Genomic DNA, 12,067 nt, shown 5'->3' on the forward strand with positions numbered 1-12,067 from the left:
ACAGACGGACGACTGTGTATAAAAACTGGGCGTGGCAGTTACGAAAACAGTTAACGTTATAAAATCTATGCCCATACCAAATTTCAAAAGGATTGGTTAATTTTTGTTCGACTTATGGCGTTAAAAGTATCCTAGACAAATTAAATGAAAAAGGGCGGAGCCACGCCCATTTTTTAATTTTCTTTTATTTTTGTATTTTGTTGCACCATATCATTACTGGAGTTGAATCTTGACATAATTTACTTATATACTGGAAAGATATTAAATTTTTTGTTAAAATTTTACTTTTAAAAAAATTTTTTTTTAAAAGTGGGCGTGGTCCTTCTCCGATTTTGCTAATTTTTATTAAGCGTACATATAGTAATAAGAGTAACGTTCCTGCCAAATTTCATAATGATATCTTCAACGACTGCCAAATTACAGCTTGCAAAAGTTTTAAATTACCTTCTTTTAAAAGTGGGCGGCGCCACGCCCATTGTCCAAAATTTTACTAATTTTCTATTTTGCGTCATAAGTTCAACTCATCTACCAAGTTTCGTCGCTTTATCGGTCTTTTGTAATGAATTATCGCACTTTTTCCGTTTTTCGAAATTTTCGATATCGAAAAAGTGGGCGTGGTTATAGTCCGATATCGTTCATTTTAAATAGCGATCTGAGATGAGTTCTCAGGAACCTACATACCAAATTTCATCAAGATACCTCAAAATTTACTCAAGTTATCGTGTTAACGGACGGACGGACGGACGGACGGACGGACGGACGGACATGGCTCAATCAAATTTTTTTTCGATCCTGATTATTTTGATATATGGAAGTATATATCTATCTCGATTCCTTTATATATGTACAACCAACCGTTATCCAATCAAACTTAATATACTCTGTGAGCTCTGCTCAACTGAGTATAAAAAGGAAACATGAGTGTTTCCAAAAAAAACGAATATGAACTTCGTACCCTCAAGAACTTCGGACACTGCAATGTGAACGCATTTTTGACCCTTCTAACCATCGGCTCCGTAGATTTTAATGAATCTATTTCGACAAGCACGCCTTACAGTGTAAGCAGTCTAAGTTCCTTAATCCGGTTGAACTGGGCACTGATTGCATTCTGGAAAATCATTGGCGTGAAGCGCTTAGTCCAAATGGTCAGATTTACTAAGGTAGCTTTATTCCTAACGCTTGGTGTTTCGATGGAACATTTACTCACAGTCGACCCATCATAGCGGGGTGCTCGTGGCACTTGACCTGCCAAAAGCTTTTGACACAGTCAACCACGGAACACTACTCCAAGGCACAAAAGGTTCACCCTTTTTCCCTTGTCTAAAAAGATGCACCGCAAATTATATGAATGGTTGGCAAGCATGGGCTCAATTTAGGAATGATACCTCACAACCTAGGATAAATATACAGGGGGTACACAGGGTGGTGTCCTAGACTTGCTTCTTCTTCGGAGTATAAAAACGGATGTCGAAAAGCGTCTTTTGATGCCATCTTTCATAAATTTTAGGTGGTGCACTGTTTTGTAAAACGTTACCATATTTTTACACAGAACACGCCTTCGGGCGCGGTAATTCTATACGACAGCATGACAATCTTAATACACGTCCAAAAATATCAAGAGGGGTATCAAAAGACGCGTTTTGGATCCAGGATTGGAAGACAAAAATGTTGCGTCCATCAAAAGATATTAACGAACAACCGAAAAATGACGGCAAAGTGCTCCGAAATCGGGGGTGGGATCCACAGTATTTTTGCACAGAATACCTTCCTGCTTATAAAAAATTACCCTAGGTGGGTCCATCACCGGTTCGAAGACCAAAACTTGTGTTCACAATGTTTTTTATTTTTGGGTAAACAAAATCAAAAAAATTGCAAAAACCACATGAAAATTTTAAGTTTCTTTTGCAAATATCTCTTGAACGACCAAACATTTTTTACCTCCGTTTTCGGATTCGCGATCCTGGATCTAAAACGCGTCTTTTGATACGCGTCTTAGACGTATATTAAGAGTTTCATGATGTCGTATAGAATTATTCAATTTTGATCACAGTTTTTTTGTGGGTACCTAACATCATCATAATTACAACAACCACATGAAAATTTTAATTTTTTTTTGCAAATATCTCGGGCAAGGCGAATTCAGTACCAGGTGTTGTTATCCCAAGACGAATTTTGTACCAGGTGTTGTTATCCCAACAGCTGATTGCTACTTCTTGATAATTTTCCATACAACGCTTTGTACTGCAACATGTCAGTTAATCGAAATCAATGAAAATTTTCTTTTGACTTGACAATCTTCTGTACGGCGAATTGGTTAAATTCGCTTTGCCACCACCTGGCATGGATTCGCCTTGATCTCGGGAAAGAAATACAATTTTCGCTTTCGTATTTTTGGTCCTGGCGCTGTAACAGACGTAAAAGTTGCAAACAGCTATGCTCACCTGTGATTTTAAGTTTCTATTTTGGTTCCATCCTGAACACTTTATCAAAATGCGCTTTAAAACATCCTCTCAGCCAGTTTAACAGATTAATTAACAGATTACATACATTAGCTTTATTGCCAATAGTAGGACAACGTTCGACTGATTTATAAATTTTGATATTGAACTGCGGAAGTGCTACTATACTAAGCAAACATTTATTTCACCCCTGGACGCTAGATGACTCTCATCAACCGGTTTTGACGTTTCCTTAACAGCTGACATTAGCATCCACAAAAGAAGCATTACTATCATCCACTCCTTTTAACATGTCATTCGCATTGAGAGCTCCAAAATGCTGCTACGCTAACGACAAACCAACAAATGCTTCACTGGTAATTTTAACATCGCAGCGAACGGTTGTGTCTTGTTTTCGTCGTCGAGTTGTAGAGTGCTTTTGAAGGCAAATTTTGTTAGTGCATATTGAGTCAGAAAATCAAAGAAATACTAAAATCAAGTGGAAAAAATCAAAAATTTTACGAAAAATAAACGGAAACAACGAATTCGTGATCACAGCCCAAGCGGTGTTACAATAAAATCGCTTATTTTCAACGAAATTAGGGAACAAATTAAAAAATAAAACAAGCTTGAAGAAAAATCATTAATGAGAAGGTGAACAAGCAAACTATTGATTTTTCTTGTGAGAAAAAAATTAAAACAGAGCTCAAGAGCGCCAGCAGAGCCGACGAAAGAAGGCGGCATAAAAAAGAAAAAACAAAATAAAAACGAAATACGAAAGATTCATAATAAATAAAAAGATAACAAAAAAAGGGCAAAAAAAAATATTTGCTTAGAAAATAAAATGAAATAAAAGAAAAACCAAAAGAAGCAATTGGAAAGGGTGTTTTCAATAGCCGAATAAGCAAAAAAAAACAAAAAAACAGTTTTGGTTGTTTTTGTGATTGTGTCGTAAGCAGTGAAGTTGTAAAATTCGTTTTTACATTGGTTACCAATAAAAAAATTCCAAAAGGTAAAACGGCGCCGACTTAACAGCAGAAGTGCATTTAATTCAGGTCACCCGTAACGCACACACACACGCGCGCAGCAGAAGCAGCGGCAAAAGGCTAGAAAGGAACAAATCAAATAGCTCTTGAGCAGGAGCAGTAAATAAAGCAAACAGAAACTAAAATACAGGTAAGTGTCATTGTATGTGTGTGCAAGAAGTTACGTGTTTAGTTTTACCTTGCAACATTCTATTGCAGCCAGCTGCCTGCCCGCAACCCAGCACTATCAACTTGAATGACATTTGTAGTGTTGGGTTGGAGATTTTGACTTCTTGTTCTGTCTGGATGGCACATTTTTTAGGTGCAGCTATGTATGTGGCAACGGGTGTTGTTGCGCTTAGCGGCAGCTCATTCCTTACTGCGCTTCTGTGCAATACATATATACACACACAGATACCAATGCATGGCTGCGTTAATATAAAGAAAATCAGTGGAGATGGCCTACTTTCATTTGACAAAAGTGGTATCGACCGAAATTTAGTCGGGATTTTTTTATTGAAGAAAATGGACGGGTCTAATAAGAACTAAAAATTTGTACGTATTTTAAGAAAACTTTAAAAAACCGCCCAGAAAACCTGAGGAGCTCCCCAGCAAACAAGAGTTCAGCCCTTTAAGCCAAAATAGCATAAAAAGGCTCTCAGAATAATCCATAAAGAGTGGGCAAAGTCCAATGCCGATAAATGCCCACCGAACCCTAATGAAAATACCCCGTACTCTCCGTTGAGGAAAGCATACTTCCCAGGGAGACGCGCATCACTCTGCGCAACTTCGATCTGGATGGTGTAAATGCTCAAACTCTTACTCAATCAACCCCGCCTTATGCAATGTTTATCCTTCGTGTAATTTGTCTCCACGTTACACGGACCATCTTTTTAGTTACAATATGGAACCAACGCCGCTAACACCCATGCCACCCATTGACTGCAAGTCAGATAATCTTATCGACCTTTCCACTTATGTGGTACATTCCAAGCAGGGGTGCTTGAGAAAAACCAGCTTAATTGCTGCAGAAGTACACCGTTCGAGCAACTAACATACGGAGCTCTGATGGTTGAACAACACACATCTTCCACGCTCATAATACCTGAATGGAATGGAGTGAGTAATAGTGATGGAAGGTTTTTGCTCACGGAAGGATCCAAACTAAACGTGATGGTATGGGGGAAGCGGGAGGGGGACCATACTGTCAAGAGCCCGATGTAGGAGGTCCCTGCTATTAAGTTAATAGCTTAGATGAGATGACATACGCCGCTTTAATTAATAGGAAATTTATTATTTACTCAACCTGAGTGCGAGAATGCTCAGAAATTCCTTGACTTTACTCGCAGCGACATCGAATTACTTTTTAATAGGGATATTTTTGTCAACTGATTTCGTGATCCTCTCTGGCAGTTGTTGACTCCAAGCGATGGAAAAAACTATTGTGGTATATTAAAGTTCATATTTTCATTGTATTTGGAGTGTTAACAGGGTCCAGTCCAATAGGAGCCCACACGACGCGAAAGCGAGAGTTTCATAGTGAGAGGTTGCTATTATATATATTTGGCGTCTTCTAAAACGGAGTTCACTTTGCAGAAGCTGCCAGGCTTGGGAGGAAGAGAAGTTGCTCTGCCGATGTCCAGGAATGTAGACAAAGCGGCCCATATTTCTGTACGCACCGTTTTCCAGCCTATCTGGCAGTGGTAAGGGAAGAAGATAATTCCCTTCTACCTCATACGAAAAATCAAGTGGCTTTATAGGAATTAACTAAGGAATAGGTTGCTGCTCTTTCCCGGTACTCACTGAGGCATGCACAAGGGACTAAAATATGTTGTTGTTGTTGTTGTAGCGATAAGGTTGCTCCCCGAAGGCTTTGGGGAGTGTTATCGATGTGATGGTCCTTTTCCGGATACAAATCCGGTACGCTCCGGTACCATAGCACCAGTAAGGTGCTAGCCCGACCATCTCGGGAACGATTTATGTGGCCACATTAAACCTTCAGGCCATTCCCTCCCTCCCTACCTCCAAGTTCCATGAGGAGCTTGGGGTCGCCAGAGCCTCGTCTGCTAGTGAAACAGGATTCGCCGCGGGTGAGGTTGACAATTGGGTTTGGAGAAGCTATATATTGCGCTGGCAACCTGAAAGGTTGCGCTACACAGCCCCTTGAATCTGGTATTTTAGTCGCCTCTTACGACAGGCATACCTACCGCGGGTATATTCTGATTCTGGTTAGGGTAACCCGCTGGGTGACTAAAATATGTTCGTGCGGATGTGCGAGAAATTGTCTGTATATCCTCTTACCTATGCGTTATTTATTGTATGTGCTATGCTCTAAAAATACATAAAATCGATATCCCAGTAAACGTTTAAGGAACGTGCTTTTGTTTGGACTGAGGTGGGATATTTATGAGAACAATTCTGAAATATGGCTTCCCTCTTCCGAGCTATGGTGATATTTTACGCAGTCTTCGATATATACCTTAATCGACATCTGTTGGGCTGTGCAATTGTGTCTGCGTGTGTGTATGTATGTATGTGTATGATATTATCTCTATTTTTCATAATCTCTCTAACTTTGATTCTATGAACTTATTAAATAAAGACAACATCACCATATCACATCACATAAATTTAAATCACATCACACAAATTAACATCACATCACATAAATTTAAATCACATCATATCAATTTCATCACTTCAACTACAAATCGCAAAACACATTTAGGACCTACATTACCAATTTAATGCATTATGCCTATCAGCACTTGCGTTAGTCACATACCCCCTCATATTCTATAATTTATGTATGTACCTACTTGTAATTATATGTAATTTTTGTATTGATACACCCGTACATATGTGTAGTATGTATTATTTCATCGTCTGTATATGTCCTTGCTCATCAGAATGGCCTTCTTTCTCTTTGTTCCTATCAGAAGTTTTTAATCTGCATATTTACACTTGTGTATGCACTAATATATACGATACATATCTGCATAAATTCATATATAAGAAGTAGTATTTGCGTTATACGTTCTTCATTCTCACCTTTGCCTACAACAATGAACCCCACCAGCTGAGTTGTGCACTTTGCTTAATGGCCTAGCCTTTGATAGACATTTGTTAGAATGTAGTTTTGTAAAACATATATTACCGTTTAGTATCAACTCTCATGGCTTTTAATTTTATTATATTTTTTCCCCTTCTAATGTAAGTTTGTATAATTTACCCATTTGTAATCATTACATTATCTTTATTCCATTATCCCTAAGAGCGTTTACATTTTTCTCTTGTTTTATAAAATTCCCAAATGAATTATTCATATATTCTATGTACGTACTATGTATGATTCTTTCTTGAAACACTGGATTATCTCATGGCCCAATAAAGTTTGATTGACTAAAGTATTACGATCATTCCTGATAGAATATACGATTCATGAAGAATACAAGTCTTACCTTGATATGTATTTTGGCTTAAATGACAACTAATCTAACAATGAGGTGTAAGTGATACTGAAATATCATGCATCATATATCTCGGTCTCAAAACTTTGTTCCAAAACGCCTTCTATATTCTGTACATAATTCTGAAACAGATAATTTTTGAAATAATTTTTTGAATATAATGTTCTTCAATACAGCGTTCCCCAAACTTAGTCGAACATTAAGTAAGAACATCATAGCAATGCAATCAATCATAGCTGTTTGCTGTCTATAGCTGTGTTTTTTTACATCTATATACATATACACTTAAACTTTATATGTACTGCTAAGCTTTAAACTTTATATACACTTCTAAAATTACTGCGCAGAAAATTAGTACTCCTAAATTTCAATACGCATTATACTCAGATGCAGCTACATGTTATACACTATGGTTAACAGAGGTGTGTGTCTCCGCTGTTCGGTACAACCCGTTCTGTAGCTAGTTATTTAACCACTGCCGCTAGATGGGTCTCTAAATATTATCTAAGTGAGGATAAGCATTTTTTAACCCGCAAACGTAGATGTATATACGGGTAAAAATACGGTACTGTTAAGCTGTGGAAATGCACTTATATATTTGTAAAATTCATGATGTTATTTTTGTCTTTAGGTTACGTTAGCTAAGTTTTCCATGGAACGAATTACGCACGCATTGATTTGTATGGATTTTGGATTGGTTATTCTTTAGTTGCAAAATGCTTTTGGGTGGTAACTACAGCATTTTTAAGAAAGTAAGCTTAAGGAGGAAGTTGTTGTAGTATCTATTGACATTGCCGTCCCTGTTAGCCAAATTTCTTGAGCATCCTTCATATGGCACATACCTCAGTTGAATTTAAAGAACTGAGATTTGGCGTCCCTCTGACTTGAGTAAGATTATCCGGATGATACTCCACCGTCATATCAACAATTATTTTTTCTAATCAACCGAAATTCGATAATCTAAAAAAATCCATATTTGGCACAAGCATATATTATTCATCCATAACGACGCTTAACTGGAATGTCGCCTTGTCTCGGCTGCTAGTTCAAATACGTCCAATTTCTCAATTTATTTCCAAAGCTCTCTCACAATTTGGCTGCAGAACCTTCTCTTAAGAACGCTTGTCCTAACTCACAACTGAATGTATAGAATTTATGCTAAGTTATGGTGTTTTTGGAAGAAATTCTGAAATATTTAAGGCAAAGGTTAGGTTAACTGGATTAAGTAACTCTAAATGGATCAGCAACTGCGGATGGAACCACTTCGTGGAAAGAATAATTTTAACTATCGCACTTATTTTTTGCTTGGAAACCTCTGCGAGATCATTTAAACACAATTGACCGAGAGCAGCCAACCTCCTTCTACTTAATGCCAAATAGTGGCGCAATACATCTGCAGCTGCACAAGGTTCGATGCACATCCTAGCGGCGTGACCAGTGAGAACCATTACATGCGACGAAAGCCCTCACTTCTTCAGGTTCAAAACCTTGATGACGGGTATGAAGGACGCGCTGACCAGAACATATTTGCCCTGCTTCTACTGTTCGTGCTCGCACGGAGTTTAAGAGAGACATGAAGGATGTCTGCGTCTTACTCCTCCTGGCTGGCTAATCGGCTACACAGTTAGCTTCAATATCCCTCTGTCTAGGTGCACAAATAAGGCTAATATTGCAGTGCTGGGCCATCCTATTAACATATTTGCGGCATTCAGTGAACAGAGACCAAGTCCTGGCTTTTCGAGAAAATTATCACCCTTCTCCCGTCTTTATTTAAAAAAATATTCCTACGGCTCTACAACTCCACTCGAACAAGTGAAACGTGTTAGTTTTCCATGCAAATTATAAAAATTATTAAATGAAAAAGGTCTTGTGTGAACACCGTAGTGTGTACGTGTAAAGATACTTTTTCACGGTTTATAGCATCTACCCCCTCAAATAATATAGAACTACTTTCATGCAAGTAAAAGATAGTTGCACAAACAAATATGAGCATTTGTTTATTATCACTTGTAAACTAATTTTGTAGCTTATTGTAGGTGTTAAATAGATAAGTAAGGAAGTTTAAGTTTGTTGTGATCTATTACACTGAAAGAAAAAGACTGGTAAAATCAACCGAAATACGGGTCAATTCAACCGAAATTTCTGTCAATTTTTATACATCGCAACAAGATGTTGAGTCAACTGCGCACAAATCGTTGATTCGTAACTGACCGTTTTAGTAGTCAAATGAGCAAAAAAAAGTTGTTGCGACAGCTTTGTAGGAAAGTACCTATGTTGCCATATAAATAAATAAATGTAAGGCGCGATAACCTCCGAAGAGATTTTAGGTCGAGCTTCTCTTCCAATTTGCTTCGTGCTCCTTTTTAATTTTTCCTACAAATTGGCAGGACGGGACCTACTGGATTTATGCCGACTCCGAACGGCATATGCAAGGCAGATGAGTTTTCACGGCAGAAACACACTCGGAGCGCTTGCCAAACACTGCCGAGGGGCGACCCCGCTTAGAAAAATTTTCTTCCAATTGAAAAACCTTTTTTCTAAAATTTTGATGTTGCTTTGCCCGGGGTGCGAACCCAGGGCATACGGTGTGGCAGGCGGAGCACGACACCATCACTCCACGGTGGCACTTACTAAGCGAACGTCAATTGGGCTTACATCAAGTATGCTGGCACACATTAAACATACACTTTATTATTTTGTTTTATTAAACGCACTTTCACCAAATTTTATATTTTATAATATTTAATTTATAGTTTTGAACTTCGCTTTTCAAATAAAAATTAAAATAGTAGTCACAAAACTGATTCTCAATTCTTTCAGATGCAGCTCAGCTCATTCTCAATTTCTTCTCTCGCATGTAGTTGCCACACTTATTGTTTCGAACAAAACTTGTCGTATAAATGTTTGACATAACATTTTAAATAGAGAACTTGTAAGTTATAGAAAAGTAAAGAATCAAATCGCAGGAAGGTAATTCACCACTGGAGTAACTTTACATGTAATTCGGCAAGCTTAATTTTCGTAACACTTTAAGTTGAAACGATTCCAAAACAACTCAAACTTTTATGTTGTCGGAAACATCAACATTAAAAAAGGATGTCTTTTATTATCTTATTAGATTCGTTCGCGCGAGTGAAAATTCATAAAAACTTGAACTAAATTTTACTAAATTTGGAAAAGTCCTGTTCGTTCAAACAAAACTTTTGCAACAAGAGGGCGCAATTTTGCATTTTGCTTGGAGGAGAAGTTGCAAAATTGTACCCGATAAATAGGTCTCTCGGTATCTCATAATTTCTTGCACAGTAAATTCAAAAAAGGTTTTTTTCGTTTTGTATTGATAACTGAAAAACTAGTTTTTTGTTGTTTTCCCATTTTGTGTGTTTTTTCGATTTGATGGTTTTCTTATTTTGGTTTTTTTTGAAACAAGTGGCACCATCGTCATAAGTACAAAGTAGAGAGCGCGGTGCGAGTAAAATTCTCTTTGAAATTTGGTCATTCATTGACTGTTGATCGCTGTTGAACTGACCAGTGTGATCAGTTGTGTTAACCGAAAAATCAGTTAGATTGATTAGGAACCTGTCAATTCTACAGAATTTTGTTAACTTAAGAGCGACAATTTCTCTTCTGTTGAAATGACTAAACCAATTCGTTCGCTTGACAAAGAACTCGGTCGAATTAACCATAATTCGATCAATTTCACCGAATCTCCATTAAGTCAAGAACAACAGAACCGATTTATTGATTTTACTAGCACCATTTCTTTCAGTGTATGAGACCGCAGGTAATGCAGGGACATTCTAATAAGTGTTGGGTATCCATGGCTTAGACCATAAGAGTTGAGACGAAAACGATTTCATTACTCTTATTATATAAAGTGCGAATCCCTCAAAGGAGAATATGGGTAGCATTAAATTTTTGGAAGGAACTTAAGGTGTGCGACACCGATACCCAAAAACATCGCCACTATACTAATCAAAAAGGCGGCTTGTTGTGGATAATGTTAAAAATATAGCCAAGAAAGCTAAAAACTATTCAAAGAAATTCAAAAAATCACAAATTAAAAACATCTTAATTAACTAATTGCAACAATTTTTCTCCCTCCACACATCATCAGAACTTTTTGCGTTGTGTTTCTCCAGTCAGGCGGACGCATTTTTTATTATTCGCGTGTTAGCTTATTGGACAAAAACAAAAAAAAATCTATAAACAATATAATCAACATGGAAGAAACAGGTGTGCGAGAAGTGTAATACGCTGTTACCAATTTAACAACAATAAATAAACAGACGACCAAACTCGTATTTGCGCCGATTCAACTCAAATCGACTGAGCATTCGCTTTGTACTCGTTTCCAATGGGCCGCACTGACGTAATGCGATTTGACGATGTTCGTTAGTATTTGCTGTTGTTGTAATTGTTGGTGGTATTGCCCTCAGCTGTTGTTAATAAGGCGCCTTTGTGTTGATGATGTTGGAGGGAATGGGTGGCCTACGGATGCCTTTAAAGCAGCGACAATACAGAACGATTTTTGGTATCTTTCGACCATTTGTAATTTTATTCGCTTACACGTCTTGTTTTCATTCTGCTGTAAATAATCTGTTTTTAAAGGAAATCGAAAAATTGTTTAACTACCATAACAATTTTTGATTTTGTATATTAATTTCGGCCAATTTTTATTTAGCTTCCTGTTTATTGGAGCTTTTCGGCTGATTATTTAAAGACAAAACACAAGTTTTCATTTTTCTCCTACGCGTTTCGATGGATATTTCCTTTTAAAATTACAATAAATTAACATTTGCGAGTAAGGAAAAAGCAGCAAACATAATTTGCAAATTACATAAGCTATATTTGAGTTTTCGATCATTTAAAAAAAAATTCAATGACTTATACATAAGGAAAACTACAATTTCGAACACGTTTTTAAATATATTCGAAAATTCGGAAAATGCTTAAAAATATTCATGAACATTTCAAAAGTTTTCTGAAAGTTCGAAAAGCGATTGAAACTTTATGAACATATATGTATTGTAACGAATTTACCGCAATTCCCTTATTTGCAATCTTCTGCTAACGTTCGTATCGCTAAACTGTTGAATAAGTAACTGCAATATTGAATAATGGAAAAATGGCCTTT

General features: G+C 37.2%; 1 protein-coding gene across 12 annotated transcripts in view; it reads left to right on the forward strand.

The window, feature by feature from the left end:
• The first annotated feature begins 2,799 nt into the window (after positions 1–2,799).
• MESK2 (misexpression suppressor of KSR 2) overlaps positions 2,800–12,067 on the forward strand; it is a 149,595-nt gene continuing 140,327 nt past the window's right edge. For 6 of the 12 annotated variants that reach the window (XM_067774998.1, XM_067774996.1, XM_067774997.1 and 3 more), the window contains exon 1: positions 2,801–3,614. The gene's annotated coding sequence lies outside the window, so the exon portion shown is untranslated. Of the gene's footprint in view, positions 3,619–12,067 lie in introns of all 12 variants that reach the window. The other 6 variants (XM_067774995.1, XM_067774994.1, XM_067774993.1 and 3 more) reach the window with 2 other exon arrangements.

The sequence above is a fragment of the Eurosta solidaginis genome, chromosome 3 (assembly GCF_040869045.1).
Source record: "Eurosta solidaginis isolate ZX-2024a chromosome 3, ASM4086904v1, whole genome shotgun sequence".
NCBI lineage: Eukaryota > Metazoa > Arthropoda > Insecta > Diptera > Tephritidae > Eurosta > Eurosta solidaginis.